The sequence below is a fragment of the Eptatretus burgeri genome, chromosome 4 (genome assembly GCF_056783735.1).
Source record: "Eptatretus burgeri isolate ZD-2024b chromosome 4, Ebu_testis_v1, whole genome shotgun sequence".
NCBI classification, from domain to species: Eukaryota; Metazoa; Chordata; class Myxini; order Myxiniformes; family Myxinidae; genus Eptatretus; species Eptatretus burgeri.
This window is the reverse complement of record NC_140964.1, coordinates 27,066,422-27,083,548: the sequence shown is the minus strand read 5'-3', so window position 1 is coordinate 27,083,548 and position 17,127 is coordinate 27,066,422. Positions and strand designations below refer to the sequence as shown.

General features: G+C 44.1%; 1 long non-coding RNA gene across 2 annotated transcripts in view; it reads left to right on the top strand.

Annotated features, from left to right (window-relative positions):
- Positions 1 to 16,662, top strand: part of LOC147027677 (uncharacterized) — a 55,074-nt gene extending 38,412 nt beyond the window's left edge. The window contains exons 1-3 of one of the 2 annotated variants that reach the window (XR_015057175.1): positions 8,951 to 9,013; positions 12,491 to 12,596; positions 15,606 to 16,662. This is a non-coding gene — a long non-coding RNA (uncharacterized LOC147027677). Of the gene's footprint in view, positions 1 to 8,950; positions 9,014 to 12,490; positions 12,597 to 15,605 lie in introns of those variants that run through there. The other variant, XR_015057176.1, reaches the window with a different exon arrangement.
- Positions 16,663 to 17,127: the final 465 nt, after the last annotated feature.

Genomic DNA, 17,127 nt, shown 5'->3' with positions numbered 1-17,127 from the left:
GTGACATTAACACACATTTCTTTCACGGACGCAGAGACACGACTTTTTCCAGCGACATTGACAAACATTTCTTTCACGGACGCCGAGACCCGCCTTTTTCCAGCGACATTAACACACATTTCTTTCACGGACGCCGAGACCCGCCTTTTTCCAGCGACATTAACACACATTTCTTTCACGGACGCAGAGACCCGCCTTTTTCCAGCGACATTGACAAACATTTCTTTCACGGACGCCGAGACCCGCCTTTTTCCAGCAACGTTTTCACACATTTCTTTCACGGACGCCGAGACCCGCCTTTTTCCAGCAACGTTTTCACACATTTCTTTCACGGACGCCGAGACCCGCCTTTTTCCAGCGACATTAACACACATTTCTTTCACGGACGCCGAGACCCGCCTTTTTCCAGCGACATTGACAAACATTTCTTTCACGGACGCCGAGACCCACATTTTTCCAGTGACATTAACACACATTTCTTTCACGGACGCCGAGACCCGCCTTTTTCCAGCGACATTGACACACATTTCTTTCACGGACGCCAACTCCCGCCTTTTTCCAGCGACATTAACACACATTTCTTTCACGGACGCCAAGACCCGCCTTTTTCCAGCAACATTGACACAGATTTCTTTCAGGGACGCCAAGACCCGCCTTTTTCCAGCGACATTGACAAACATTTCTTTCACGGACGCCAAGACCCGCCTTTTTCCAGCGACATTCACACACATTTCTTTCACGGACGCCAACTCCCGCCTTTTTCCAGCGACATTGACAAACATTTCTTTCACGGACGCCAAGACCCGCCTTTTTCCAGCGACATTAACACACATTTCTTTCACGGACGCCGAGACCCGCCTTTTTCCAGCGACATGAACACACATTTCTTTCACGGACGCCGAGACCCGCCTATTTCCAGTGACATTAACACACATTTCTTTCACGGACGCCGAGACCCGCCTTTTTCCAGCGACATTGACAAACATTTCTTTCACGGACGCCGAGACCCGCCTATTTCCAGTGACATTAACACACATTTCTTTCACGGACGCAGAGACACGACTTTTTCCAGCGACATTGACAAACATTTCTTTCACGGACGCCAAGACCCGCCTTTTTCCAGCAACATTGACACAGATTTCTTTCACGGACGCCAAGACCCGCCTTTTTCCAGCGACATTGACAAACATTTCTTTCACAGACGCCAAGACCCGCCTTTTTCCAGCGACATTAACACACATTTCTTTCACGGACGCCGAGACCCGCCTTTTTCCAGCGACATTGACAAACATTTCTTTCACGGACGCCGAGACCCGCCTTTTTCCAGCGACATTGACAAACATTTCTTTCACGGACGCCGAGACCCGCCTTTTTCCAGCGACATTGACACAGATTTCTTTCACGGACGCCGAGACCCGCCTTTTTCCAGCGACATTGACACACATTTCTTTCACGGACGCCAAGACCCGCCTTTTTCCAGCGACATTGACACACATTTCTTTCACGGACGCCGAGACCCGCCTTTTCCAGTGACATTAACACACATTTCTTTCACGGACACAGAAACACGACTTTTTCCAGCAACGTTTTCACACATTTCTTTCACGGACGCCGAGACCCGCCTTTTTCCAGCGCCATTAACACACATTTCTTTCACGGACGCCGAGACCCACCTTTTTCCAGCGACATTCACACACATTTCTTTCACGGACGCCAAGGCCCACCCTTTTTCGATTGGCGTTTGATACCGTAAGGAATAATAACGAGAGCACGGGTTGTCATGTTAATGGTGCGCAAGTGCCAGTAATGGTGCCAGAAAACAACATCTTTCTCATCTCAAGTCTGAACTCTCAAACCTCTCTCCCTCCTCAAAATCCTGGTGGCGTTTAATCAAATCTGTTTCTGGTGTATGTTCCCCCTCCATCCCCTCCCTTACCTCAAATGGCCGCACTGCTGATTCCACACGTGATAAAGCTGAATGTCTAAACTCGGTGTTTGCAGCTAAATCTTGTGTCCCAAACCCATCACTATCTCTACCCACTTTACCCAGTCGCACCCAACTGTCCCTGGACTCTGTATCCTTTTCTCCTGACAAGGTGGAGAGCTTGCTTTCAAACCTCGAGTCAGATTCTGCAACCGGTCCAGACGGCATCAGCCCACGTGTCCTCAAAGCCTGCTCTTCTGCTCTTGCTCACCCTCTCTCTGTTCTATTCACCCTCTCATTTTCCCAAGGTCATCTGCCATGTGCTTGGAAATCTGCTAACATCACTGCCCTGCATAAAAAGGTGCAAAAACAGATCCCTGTAACTATAGACCAATCAGCCTTCTCCCAATCATCAGCAAGGTTATGGAATCCATCATCGCTTCAGACATGAAATCCTTCCTCTTCTCCAATGGCTTGATTTCCAATCATCAATTTGGTTTCAGACCAGGTCACTCTACCCTAGATATGCTGCTACTGCTCTCCCATCAATGGATGGAGGTCCTCAATGCCAGACAGGAAATCCGAGCCGTATCCCTGGACATATCACGTGCTTTTGACACAGTCTGGCACCCTGCCCTACTCACCAAACTCTCTTCCCATGGTATTCAAGGCCATCTCCACTCATGGCTCGCAGACTTCCTCTCCTGTCGCAGTCAACGTGTGGCCCTAAATGGAGTTCTTTCATCCCCTCTTCCTGTGCAGGCTGGAGTTCCTCAAGGTAGCGTTCTGGGCCCTGTTCTTTTTCTGGTTTTCATCAATGATCTCTCGGACTCTCTGGAAAATCCTCTATTTCTCTTTGCCGATGACTCAACCCTCTGCCGTACCATCTGTCATCCCTCAGACCGGCAAGCAGCAGCTTCTTCGCTCACTGCAGATCTGGATAAAATCACAAACTGGTCCAACACGTGGAACATGTCTTTCAATCCAGACAAATCTCACACTCTCACTATGTCTCTTCGAAAGGACCGTTTACAAAACCCCCCATCCACTTTCTCAACAATCCTCTGGAAGAAGTCTTTTCTTTCAAGCTTCTGGGTCTCACTATCTGCCATGACCTTTCCTGGGAAAGTCACATTTCCAACCTTGCCTCAAAAGCCAGTCGCCGACTGGGAATCCTCCGTCGTGCAAAGTCCTTCCTCGGCCCTCTTGAGCTCCTGACCACTTACAAAGCTTTTGTCCGTAGCCTGATGGAGTACTGCTCTCCCCTCTGGGCTGGTGCTCCTGCCTCCCACCTTTCTCGACTTCACGCTGTCGAAACCAGGGCTTTTAAGATCATTGGCATCTCCCGCAATGAAGCTGAGTCTTTGGGCCTCTCACTCAATCACCGCAGGTTGGTCGGTGGTCTTTCTGTCTTCTACCGACTCCTCTCCAGCCTTGCCCCCCTGCTCTCTCTGCGATTTGTCCCAACCACATTTCCACAGGGCGCTCAAGGTCCGCCAACAACCCCCTTCTGGTAAAACTACCAAAATCACGAATCACTGCTCATCTTCACTCTTTCATTCCTCTTTTTTCCCGCCTTTGGAATACACTTCCTCTCTCTACTCTTTCCCATTCTTCCCTTCAGGCTTTCAAAACAGCTGTTCACCACCACCTCTTATCTTCCCCCATCCAAATCCTCGATCTTTTCTACCCCCGATAATCCACCCAAGCCCACTTCCTTCAATTCTCCTGCTTTCCTTCCTGAAAGTCCCTTTAATGTCCATCTTCCCCTCGCCATGTTCCCCGTCCCATCCCCATCCCTCTCCCTTCCACAGTTCACCTGTGTCTGTTCCCCAATGTTTTGTCCCTTCCACTCCCGCCCCTCTTGTCTCATGCCTCCTTGCTGTGAGTTGTGTGTTAGCTCTCATACGAGCCTCGACCAAGGTATACAAAAAAAAAAAAAAAAAAAAAAAAAAAGTGGGGCTGGGCAAGTTTGGGGGAGACTCTGTGCCCGCCAAGACGGGCCGCATATCTAAAACGAGGAGGAGGTCCGTTATGAAGCTTGCGTGTGGTGCGCGTGTGGTGCGCGTGTGGGTGTCAGCAGCGCCGACAACGACACAATTTGTCAGTCAGTGGCATCAGTTCATCTGTTCCAGTGTGGGAGTGACCAGCGCCGACAATGAGTGAGGCATGGGTCAGTTACCAACGAGTGAGGCAGGGGTCGGTCACAACGAGTGAGGCACGGGTCAATCATCAACAGACCGTGTGGGTCAATGGACGTCACCAATTTCGTGAAGTGTGAGGATCTGCCCGTGTCGCAGCACCAGGGTCGAAACCTATGACAGAAGATCCCGGTGCCTCCCAGACGTCACCTGGCGTTCAAGGCTGTTGGCGAGTGGGTGCACGGCAAGGCTGGGTGCTGACGACGGACAAGACACACACACACACACACACACACACACACACACACACACACACACACACACACACACACACACACACACACACATTTCAGGACGTTTTCACTTCACGGACAACTTCTCTCTGTTGAGCGAGACGACTCTTCTCCCCCCCCAAATGATCTGCTGGGTACCCTTGTCTGTGTTTAGTTGTAAGTAAGTCAACCCCCGATAAGCATCTGCTCTCTCATTTTGATTGATTAATTATTCATTTCGATTGCTTTGGAATTTATTCACTTCTGAATTCACTTAAGAGGCTGTCACACCTTGACGTTTTAGCCAGCGTATGGCAAGGTCTCAAAATGTATGTAAAACGCTGGCGAACACTGAACTATTGATGTTTTTTTAAGTTTTGGGCATATAATAACGTGTTGGACGTGTGCATAACGTATTAGTAACGTACACAGATCGTTTTAATCACATATAGATAACTTATATCAACGAATGCTGAGCGTGTTGTCGGCGTTCACAACCTATACCCAACGATAGTCTAACTTATGCAGAGCGTGGCAGCGTATCGCGGACGATCACGTGGCATAAGCTATCCATAGGCTGTGGGTCGACGATTCAAATCATAACCACACTAGACATCGAAGTGTGAAGCCGCTGTCACACCTTGACGTTTTAGCCAGCGTATGCCAACGTATGAAAAATTTGCCGAACCAAGCTGGCACAAGTCGAATACGTTATGGGTAAGTTTTGTATACGTAAAGAGCATGCTGGCATATGTCATAGTATGCTGGCATACGTCGTAGTTTTCTGGCATACGTCGTCATACACCGAGTACGTCGAGAAATTTTCAGCATGTTGAAAATTTCTCGACGTACTCGACGTATGACACACGTTCCGCATACGCTGGCATAAGTTGTAGGCACGCAACGCGATCGTTGACACACGTCGACACACGTTACTTGTAAGTTACTCATGAGTCGAAACACGTCGACGTAATGTTTAGCATACCCGAAACTTAATTTTTAACCTATGAGTAACGTGCTTTGAACCTATGAGTAACGTGCTTTGAACCGATGTGTAATGTATCTCCGACGCACATTGACGTATGTAGACGTATTTGATTGACGTCTTTCGGACGACCACAGAACTTACTGAACGTGTTTCTAACTTACAGCTACGGTATAATGGCGTATTGGCTGCGTTTAGGGGAATTAGTATGTAAAAATGGGGTTCACAGGAGGAACCCGTCAGTGTTTCAGACTCCATGTTTTGTTTTGTTTTCTTTGGGGGGGGGCGCGGCTACAAAAGGTTGAGAACCACTAAGCTGGACATTACCTCGACGTGTTTCGACTTATGAGTAACTTACAAGTAACGTGTGATCAACGTGTGTCAACGATCGTGTAACGTGCCTACAACACGTTACTCATAGGTTAGAAATAAGTTTCGGGTACGCTAACCATTACCTCGACGTGTTTCAACTTATGAGTAACTTACAAGTGACGTGTGTCAACGATCGTGTAACGTGCCTACAACACGTTACTCATAGGTTAGAAATAAGTTTCGGGTACGCTAACCATTACCTCGACGTGTTTCAACTTATGAGTAACTTACAAGTAACGTGTGTCAACGATCGCGTAACGTGCCTACAACACGTTATTCATAGGTTAGAAATAACTTTCGGGTACGCTAACCATTACCTCGACGTGTTTCAACTTATGAGTAACTTACAAGTAACTTTTGTTGACGTGTGTCAACGATCGTGTAACGTGCCTACAACACGTTACTCATAGGTTAGAAATAAGTTTCGGGTACGCTAACCATTACCTCGACGTGTTTCAACTTATGAGTAACTTACAAGTAACGTGTGTCGACGTGTGTCAACAATCGCGTAACGCGCCTATAACTTATGCCAGTGTATGCGGAACGTGCGAGTCATACGCTGGCATACGTCGGAAAATTTCAAGCATGGAAAATTTGTCTTACACCTCGGCGTACTACGACGTATGCCAGCGTACAAAGACGTATGCCAGCGTGCTCTTAACGTATACAAACTTACCGATAACGTATTCAACGTGTGTCAGCGTTTTAGCGAAATTTTTCATACGTCGGCATACGCTGGCTAAATCGTCAAGGTGTGATAGGGCCTTTACCTCAGGAAATAAAAAGTTCTTTTTATCCATTTATTTTCAAATTAATAAATCATTTGTTGACATTCTAACCTGTCTGTGTTTGTCCTTTCCTTCTATTGGTCTAGCATTGTCCGAACCGAGATAGACTGGGAGGTAATTACCACAGATTTGACCAAAAATCGTCGGCACGCACATGCGGTTAAAACACTCGGCCGCCCTCATTAAAATCTAATTAAGATAATATTGGTGTTTTGCTGAGGGCGTGCTCCCCGTTCAAGTAACCACGTGACCTCTATTTAAACGGCATAATTTGACGGTGGACACTGGAACTCGTGGTTAACTGGGTGGCGTTCGTGGTTTAAAACAACCCACCGTACAACAACGTTAATTGTGAGCGGTGGCCCCAAGTCCGGCTCTTCCGAGGACAACCAGGGATTAATCCCCTGAGTGACAAACTGGTGTCTTGGTCTTGGCGCAATATATATTGTTACGGCCACGGGTACCTACCGAGTGCATGATGAGGGAGTTTATCCTCTTTTCTCCTCGGAAGAAACGGACCTGGGGCCACCGCTCACAATTAACTTCGTGGTGTGGTGGGTTGCTTAACAACCATGAACGCCCTTCAATTAACCACGAGTTCCAGTGTCCACCGTGTAATTTGCCTTTTGACTGAAGGTCACACGGCCTCCTCACCGAGGAACGTAGCATCGGTGATGCACCAATCTTATCTTGATTCGATCTTAAGTAAGATGGCCGTGCATTTACCGCTGGTGCACGCTGATTATGATAGGTTAATTAGTTTGGGAATTACCTCGCAGTCTATCTCGGTTCGGACAATGCTGGATCAATGGAAGGAAATGACAATCACTGACAGGTTGAAACGTCAACAAGGAATTTATTATTAAGAAAGATAAATGAACTGAAGAACTTTTTATTTCCTTGTCAATTAAATGGATGCATTCAAATCAATCACGTGTTCAATCAACAATATAATCTCAAACAAATGAAGAATTCACAAGCATTTCGAGAAAAATGGACAAAGAGCAGATGCTTAACTCTATGCCTTCCTTAAGAATTAACCACGAGACATGGGTACCCATCAGGTCATTCAGGGGGAGAAGAAATCCGGTCTCGGCTTACCAAGGCAGAAATCGTCATGCATCTACCAAAATAAACCAAAATGTGTGAGCGTGCCTTGGTCTGCTGCCAGCGTCCTGCCTCGCTGTGCAACCACCCGCAAATAGGCTCGAACACCAATCGACGTCACGTCGTCACCTCCAGGAATGCCAAGAACCAGTTATGCCAAGAACCAGGTACGCCAATAATCAGGTTCGCCAAGAGCAAGGTCCCGAGCAGAACCAGCAGGAATGGTCCAACTGTCACCAACCGCCGTTGCTGTTGTCCCCAACCGTCAGGAGCTGTCAGCAACAGTCAACAAACCGGCCCTCCCGTCCTTTTATCGGCGACCAGTTTGGGTGGAGCCTCAAGCAGACCAGCCAAATTCAGCTTGCCTATTGGCGCATCTCTGCACGTGACCCTCAACCGTCAATTCTCACAGTCATCGTCTCCTCAACATCGAACGAGATGCAACTCCAAATTAACACAGGCCTGGCTTACGATGCCATGTTCGGGGCGCTGGACGAACGCCAGAAAGCAGCCATTTGCTGGAACAACCGAGAAAAAACGTGAAGCGCTCACAAAACGTCAACTGGCAATTATCACCTCTCTGTTCAGCCTGATAGGAATAAGAGCCAGTTCGCGTCCATAGAGCTGCTGAACGGGGTGTCGATCCCAATGCAAAAAGGTCGGTCCTGAGGTAAATGATCCACAGCCATGTTTGACCGTCTGAATCAACTGTTCAGGAAATGCTTGTGGTGTGATTTAATGACTCAAATGTCCTGTAAATACAATGTAAAAATGATAATCAAAATAAGATGTGTGAATAAGTCATGTATTTCCAAGCCAATGTGTCCTGATGGAAAGGGAATAGACGAGTATGTATTGGGCTAACGGTTAGGCCAAAAAAAAAAAAATGTTGCATTGGCGTAACCCGCCCGACCCTAAAAATTCCGCCGACCCTACGTTTTTTTTTTGTTTTTTTGCTATCGAAAAATTTTGCCGACCCTACTTTATTGCTATTTTTGTTGTTTTGCTATCGTTTTCAAGTATCTTGTTGATTGCGATCGCGATCGCAAAAACCCGGAAGTGTTTCGGACAGAACCCGCCGACAAAAAGGGTGGTACTCGAGCCGGGGGAAATTTTGGGAGGGATTTATTAGGAAAAAAAAATAAAAAAAATAAAGATCCCGACCGACCTACCCTATTTTTCAGTGACCCGTTACGCCAATGCAACATTTTTTTTTTTTTGGCCTTATCTGTCGCGTGCACGAGCGCTGAATATCGCTCGTGCAGAAATGAAAACTGACGTAAAATCATACGTCATGAATGTGTCGTAAAGAGGAAAAGGTGATCCCAAAAGAAAGAAGGGGAACCTATTCTCTACCATGGTCTATTCTGAGCATGCATTGATGGAGACGAGCCAAACCCGCGCTCCGCGAAGTTTCAAAAGAGGTTTCGTTATGACGTCAATATATCGAGTGTTCACAATGTGATTTATCGAATTTCTTTATATACAGTGTTTCTTGTTACATTTTTTGTGTCAAATTCACCTTCTGAGGTAGTCAGCACGTGCAGAAGAGGGTTTTACATCGCAGACGCTGTTTTCTAGGAGTGGCATTACTCCTCTCAGCAGTGACGGTGTGTCTACGACAGACGTGATGACGTCAGCGAATGACCGATGATGTCACGACGTCATTATGCCTCTCAGCGGTGACGTCACACGTCTCCATGCAAACAAATGTAAAAATGAGAAAATCGCCCAAAATTCCCAAACCTGTCCGTCTGGCACGATCTCACATAGCCCATGATGTTCATCAGACCACAGAGCACCCACATGCCGAAAGTGGTGATAATCTGTCCTGCAGTTTTGGAGGAGATACGTCGACAATATATGGCTTAACGTATTAATAATATAATAATAACTGTCTGAGGACCTGAATGTTGTGTGCATTACTCGGATCCGATGCTGAAATCCACAAAAATATATGTATGTGTGTGTGTGTGTGTATGTGTATATATATATATATATATATATATATATATATATATATATATATATATATATATATATATAGTATATATGAAATATATTTTCTAGCAGATTATACCCAGCGTTGCCAGGGTTATTTTTTTTAATGAATTTAATCTTCTGTACATAAGTTTGACACGAGCCCAGTATCAGTTCTCTATTGGGCCATCACAGTGATAGCCTAAGGGGGTTGATGAGGGGGAAACACAAAATGTTGGGATGGGCCCTGGGAAAGTTATAGGCCAGGTGGCAAGGCCCCTCGTCCAGGTGGTGAGGGGTGGATTTTAGACGGTAGTTTATATTTGATGGGATTTTACGGCCGCGGCCATCGTAATAAATCTCAACAGTGGTGGCGGCCGTCATATCCCATTAAATATAAACTACCGTCTAACCCCCCCCCCCCCCACCAGCCAAGGGGCCACGCCACCTAGCCTATTACCTTCCCGGGGCCCATCCTGACATTTTTTGTTTCAGAGGTGGCCGCGGCCATAAAATCCCATCAAATATAAGCTACCGTCTTCATATATATATATATATATATATATATATATATATATATATATATATATATATATATATATATATATATATATATATATATATATATATATATATATATATATATATATATATATATATATATATATATAGTGGGGAGAACAAGTATTTGATACACTGCCGATTTTGCAGGTTTTCCCACTGACAAAGCACACAGAGTTCTGTAATTTTTATCATAGGTACACTTCAACTGTGAAAGACGGAATCGAAAACAAAAATCCTGAAAATCACATTCTTTGATTTTTAAATAATTCATTTGCATTTTATTGCATGAAATAAGTATTTGATACATCAGAAAAACAGAACTTAATATTTGGTACAGAAACCTATGTTTGCAAATACAGAGATCAGACGTTTCCTGTTGTTCTTAACCAGGTTTGCACAGACTGCAGCAGGGATTTTGGCCCACTCCTCCAGACAGATCTTCTCCAGATCCTTCCGGTTTTGGGGCTGTCACTAGGCAACACAGACTTTCAGCTCCCTCCAAAGATGTTCTATTGGCTTCAGGTCTGGAGACTGGCTAGGCCACTCCAGGACCTTGAGATGCTTCTGACGGAGCCACTCCTTAGTTGCCCTGGCTTTGTGTTTCGGGTCGTTGTCATGCTGGAAGACCCAGCCACGCCCCATCTTCAATGCTCTTGTTGAGGGAAGCAGGTTGTTGGCCAAGATCTCGCGATACATGGCCCCATCCATCCTCCCCTCAATACGGTGCAGTCGTCCTGTCCCCTTTGCAGAAATGCATCCCCAAAGAATGATGTTTCCACCTCCATGCTTCATGGTTGGGATGGTGTTCTTGGGGTTGTACTCATCCTTCTTCTTCCTCCAAACATGGCAAGTGGAGTTTAAACCAAAAAGCTCTATTTTGGTCTCATCAGACCAAATGACCTTCTCCCATTCCTCCTTTGGATCATCCAGATGGTCATTGGCAAACTTCAGACGGGCCTGGACATGCGCTGGCTTGAGCAGAGGGACCTTGCGTGCACTGCAGGATTTTAATCCATGACGGCGTAGTGTGTTACTTATGGTTTTCTTTGATACTGTGGTCCCAGCTCTCTTCAGGTCATTGACCAGGTCCTGCCGTGAAGTTCTGGGCTGATCCCTCACCTTTCTCATGATCATTGAGGCTCCACGAGGTGAGATCTTGCATGGAGCACCAGACCGAGGGAGATTGATTGTTTTCTTGAACTTCTTCCATTTTCTAATAATTGTGCCAACAGTTGTTGCCTTCTCACCAAGCTGCTTGCCTATTGTCCTGTAGCCCATCCCAGCCTTGTGCAAGTCTACAATTTTGTCCCTGATGTCGTTAGACAGCTCTCTGGTCTTGCCCATTGTGGAGAGGTTGGCGTCTGATTGATTTACTGTGGACAGCTGTCTTTTATGCAGATAACAAGTTCAAACAGGTGCAGTTAATACAGGTAATGAGTGGAGAATGGGAGGGCTTCTTAAAGACAAAACTAACAGGTCTGTGAGAGCCGGAATTCTGACTGGTTGGTAGGTGATCAAATACTTATTTCATGCAATAAAATGCAAATTAATTATTTAAAAATCATACAATGTGGTTTTCAGGATTTTTGTTTTGGATTCCGTCTTTCACAGTTGAAGTGTACCTATGATAAAAATTACAGACCTCTACGTGCTTTGTAAGTGGGAAAACCTGCAAAATCGGCAGTTTGTCAAATACTTGTTCTCCCCACTGTATATATACATATATATATATATATATATATATATATATATATATATATATATATATATATATATATATATATATACATATACACACATATCTCTTTGTAACCACTGAATGACTGACTGATATTAAAGAGTGGTACCTTCCATGTGACGTAGAAAGCTGAAATTTTGCAAGCCAATGGACATCAAAGCTGGTACACCAGGAGGAATTGCAAAATTGTCAGACAATATCCATTAATGAAAATATAAATAAATAATTTTTTTAAAATGCAAGTGAGCAACCTGAGACAATGGGGAAGCACAGTAATTTTTTGTGCTGATGGACATCGAAGCCAATACGCCAGAAAAAAAAATCGCTGAAACATCGGAAAGCATCCGTGAATGAAAATATAAATAAATGAAAAATCAAATACAGGTGAGTGCCCCGAGACAATGCGGAAGCACGGTAAGTTTGGTAACACAATGTTAAGCACACCCTGGTAATATATATATATATATATATATATATATATATATATATATATATATATATATATATATATATATATATATATATATGGTGTTTCATAAAAAGCAGACTATTTCTCAATCACTCATTATACTGCTTGTAATTGACATTTTCAATTTGTGCTCCACCTCTGCTCAAGCAGGCTTTGATCCTGACTCCAAAATTCTGCACAACTCATCTGCAAGTGGCCGAAGAGGTCACCTGATTGTCGTCCACCACCTCCTGCTTCAGGACAGCCGGGGTTTGAGGTTTGTTGGTTTAAACTTGAGCTTTGGTAGCACTACAAAATAAAATAAAATCCAATGGGTTCAAATCTTGGTTGTGGGGTGCCCACTCATGTGCTGTGCCCAGGCTGATGACATGATTTCCAAACAGCTGGTGGAGCAAATCGATGGTTTCACCTGCAGTGTACGTATGGGGGGGCATTTTATTTTGCTGCATGAACAAGGCAAGTCTGAGTTGGTTTGGAGAAAGTAGTTGAGCGAGATCAGCATGGAATCGGAGTAAGACCTCGTGGTACCGCTCACCATTGACAATCACCATCTTACCATTGGTGTCCTCGAACCAATACAGTCCCATCATACCCCATCTGGCATTCAATGCACAGAAGGAAATGGACTTGGGGTCCTTGAGAGAGAGCCTGCCAGAAGTTGTTGTGATTAATGATAGCCCCATTCACATGGAAGAGTGCTTCATCACTGAACCACAAGGAGTTTATCCAATTTGGGTACCTTTCCATTCACTCACTGAACCAAGCACACATTGTTACTCAGATGTCATGTTATTCAGTTAGTTTATGCCATATATATATATATATATATATATATATATATATATATATATATATATATATATATATATATATATATAATGTATGGGTGGAGCTTGAGTTCAGAAGTGAAAATGCACCATACAGATGAGGCTGAGATCACCAGTTCTCAGGAACATCACGGTGGGATTTCTTCGTACCTTCGATGGCAGAATCTCTCACAAGATCAATGTTCCCTTGGTCCTTGGTAACACTTGGTGGGTGGCCACTGTTGCCTTTCTTTTGATTTTTCATGCTTCCATGCATGTGCTTGGAAGTGCTCCACAAACTGCTGAATGCTCCCATGAGAAGGTCCATTACAGGTGTGAACATTGTAATACTGGCAGTATCGTCGGTGCACCTGCACGTCGGATATTGTCTCAAACCACAAAGTCACGATTTTCAATTTTTGTTCCACTGTGAACACCATAGTTGATGTGGGGTCCTACTGACTACTTGTTAGAAATGGCACACCACCACCATCACCATAACCTGCAAGAAAGAAGGGGAAAGCATTAGCTAATGGAAATCACGACATGGTTAGCCCATCCCCTCTCGAGCCCAATGGTCTGACAGGGCATCTTATCTGAGACTTTATTTTATAATTATTATTTCAACAATTATTACTTGGTTAATTATCCTTTACGCAGCTAAATTGAGGGTGAATTATTGAACACACACACAGTCACAGATCATTCCAATTTCCCTGAGTGCAGCATCAGACAGGTAAATGGAAGGAAATCTGTCAAATGAAGCTTTTGAATTTGATGTACATTTCTGTCAAACATAACTAAATAAAAAAGCAGAAGCTGGCTGTGTCAGTTCCATTTAGACATCTTTGCTATAGCTTTGACAACTTGCTGTGGCTTCTCCTCTTAAACCTTGCAATGCATCAGCGACAGCCTGCTTTGCAATGCGTGAAGGGGAGAATGCTCGTCTTGATATAAAGGTGACCTTGAATAACATTGATTCATATTTTTACTCCTTTTAGTTTTACCATGGCATATATAACTGCCTGATGTATTACAGATATCAAATCCTGTTGCTCATGATGCTTTGGACAATTTTTGGTAACACCTTTTAATGGTATTCTTTTCAACAGGGATATTTTTGAAATACACTCACATTGTTATTTGCATAAAACGGTTGTCTTTAGAGTTGATTTTCAAAATCACTTGAGGGGGATAGTAGTTTGGATTTTTTTACTCTTTTAATAGTGAAGTACAACACCTGTATTGCTGGAGATCACTGTTAATATGTCTGAAACTCCCTTGCTCTACGTATTGATGAAGTGAGAGCTTTTATCCTGTGCAACTTGCTCATGTGCATATTGACATGCAAGCCTTTTCACACATTTGTGTCTCACCTTTGTTAAGTGTGCTTGACCGTATCAAGAGGAGACGTGTTACATTTTCAACCACCTTTGCTGGAGTCACAGTTCCTATTTTATTGTTGATTTTCATTCGTACAAGTATTCGAATTTTTTAACTGCTTATTGTGTATAAGCACAAGCAGTATTTAGAAACAAGTGGAACATCGTGGAGAAAGAATGTCATAATGAAGAAGTTCTGATCAATGTGAAGGTCTGTGGTGTGACTGTTGGAGCATACATTCTGAGTTTTGGAGATCAGTGCTTGGACTCCAGCCGAGTCCTACCAAAGACTTCAAAAATAGGACCGCATGGTCTGAAGCTCATCAGAATCAGGAGCAACAGTGCAACAGTCACTCAAACCCCCCGCATAACCCCCCTCAGACCTCGATTTTTTTTTTAATGATGTGAACAAACTTTGGTACATCACGAGTGATGAAGGTTGGCGTCAGATTTCATCGAAGTTTTATGTGTAGTTTCAGAGAAGAGAGCAAATACCTATTTGGGGGGGGGGGTCAAACACCCCCCCTCCCCCATAGGCCCCAATAATGAGGGCAGATTTTGAGGCTTTCAATACACCTTCGTGAGGCATCAGATGTGAAGCTTGTGGCCAAGTTTCATCAAAATTGTGTGTTTGGTTCAAGCGATAAAGATTGAAGTGTTTATGGACTCACTGACTCACCTATGGACACTGCTCGATTGCATAAGCTCTCCAAACTAAAGTCCAGGTGAGCCAAAAATGGTACGTGTTGCTTCCTTGCCTGACACAGCATTTAAAATAGGATAGGGCAAGGACAAACAACCATAGGTTCGCAATAATAGCGCAAGCTTTGATGGACGTAATGGCCTCCTGCGTCAAAGTTCCTTGGAAGGAAACTCTCTAAGCTGCTGTACATACTTGGATATTTGTACATTCAATAAAACTCATCATTGTGCAGTACGCTTTGGATAGTACAGAGTAATCCATTAACTCTTAGACCACCAAGTACTAACGAGTTTATTTCCAAAGCAAACTGCATAGTTATTGCCATTATTGAAGCAGTTGAGCAAAAGCAATGGTTAAAATATTATCTTTTCCAGCTGGAGGGCTGCAGAAGCTTTCGAGGAGAACATCCCCCAGACAAATTGAAAACACAGTGGAGTTTTCATCTGATTTGGGACATTGTTTGTAATTTCAAACCTTGCTCATGAAACACTTCCCTGGAGAAACTTGCAGGTTTTTCACCAAGATTATTAAATAAATTAAAAAAGCCAAACAAAGCTCCAATCTCTCAATGATTTAATACTCTTGCACTGTAAATTAATAACAAGGTCTGTTCTCCTGATTGCTATTTCATGAACCCTTTTCAATGTGTTAGGCAGTTTATTACCTTCTACATTATATTCTGAAATCCATACCAGCAGGAAGCAATGAAACTGCCGTAATGAGCTGACTCACCTTTGGTTGGTTTAACAACCCATTCACCAAATCTGGTCCTTTCCTTCACTCACATTTTATCGAGAGCCTACATCCCATTGAGTTAGCTGAGATATTTCGTTTACTTGTACTTAACATCCTATTTTGAAAATTTTCTTATGGAGATGATAAGTATGAGAGTCCATACAGGTACTCTGTTTTATCGAGAGCCTACATCCCATTGAGTTAGCTGAGATATTTCGTTTACTTGTACTTAACATCCTATTTTGAAAATTTTCTTATGGAGATGATAAGTATGAGAGTCCATACAGGTACTCTGTTCTGTAGCATATCCTGCAGTACCTTAAGTGGTCGGTATGAAACACGACACACTATACTGTGATAGGTACTGCAATGAGGCTCACAGATATACCACAACACATTGAGTTAAATGAACACCTCCATTTTTAATGTGTTGTTTTGATTATTCCTGAAGATGTAAAAGATTTGTTTTTTTTTAATGCCTCCGCTGATGAAGTCGCCGGAGGTATTGTGTTTTCATGTTGTCCGTCTGTCCATCTGTCCATCCATGCTGATTTTCTCTGTTTTCTCTGCAACTGCTTATGCAATTGACACGAAATTTGCATTAAAGGTGTGACTACTCATGTAGAATGTTTTTTCTGTTAATTATGATGGCATAGGTCATGTGATGTGGCAGCCATGTTGGAATAAAGGAAAAACTTTGGACCTCTGTATTGTTGTGAATTTGGAAGCTTACTGCACACGACAGCCAGGTCCTATAGATCAGTTTTATCGGTAAGTATATGTTTCGAGGCGGGGTCCCGTCCTATGTTTAATGGGTGATTAAGTGTGTGGGCACTGCAAAATTATTTTATAGTTAGGATTTCTTCACCACCAACAACAACTACTACTACTACTACTACATCCACTACAACAATGCCACATTCCCGCACTCGACCGGTCGCCATTACGCACATGTCTTTGGCTGAGGACGTGGGCGGAGCCTTCGTCGCCTCGGGTCGAAGCTCCGCTCCGAGGAGGGGCAGAGAGCATTTCCTCCAGCCAATGAGCGGAGGGCGAGCACCACACGCGCGCCCCAGCCAATCTGGAGGCCACCACGAGTCGCCTGACAACCCACCGTCCAATCAGGTGGCGAGTGACAGGGAGAAGAAACCCCTCCCTCCT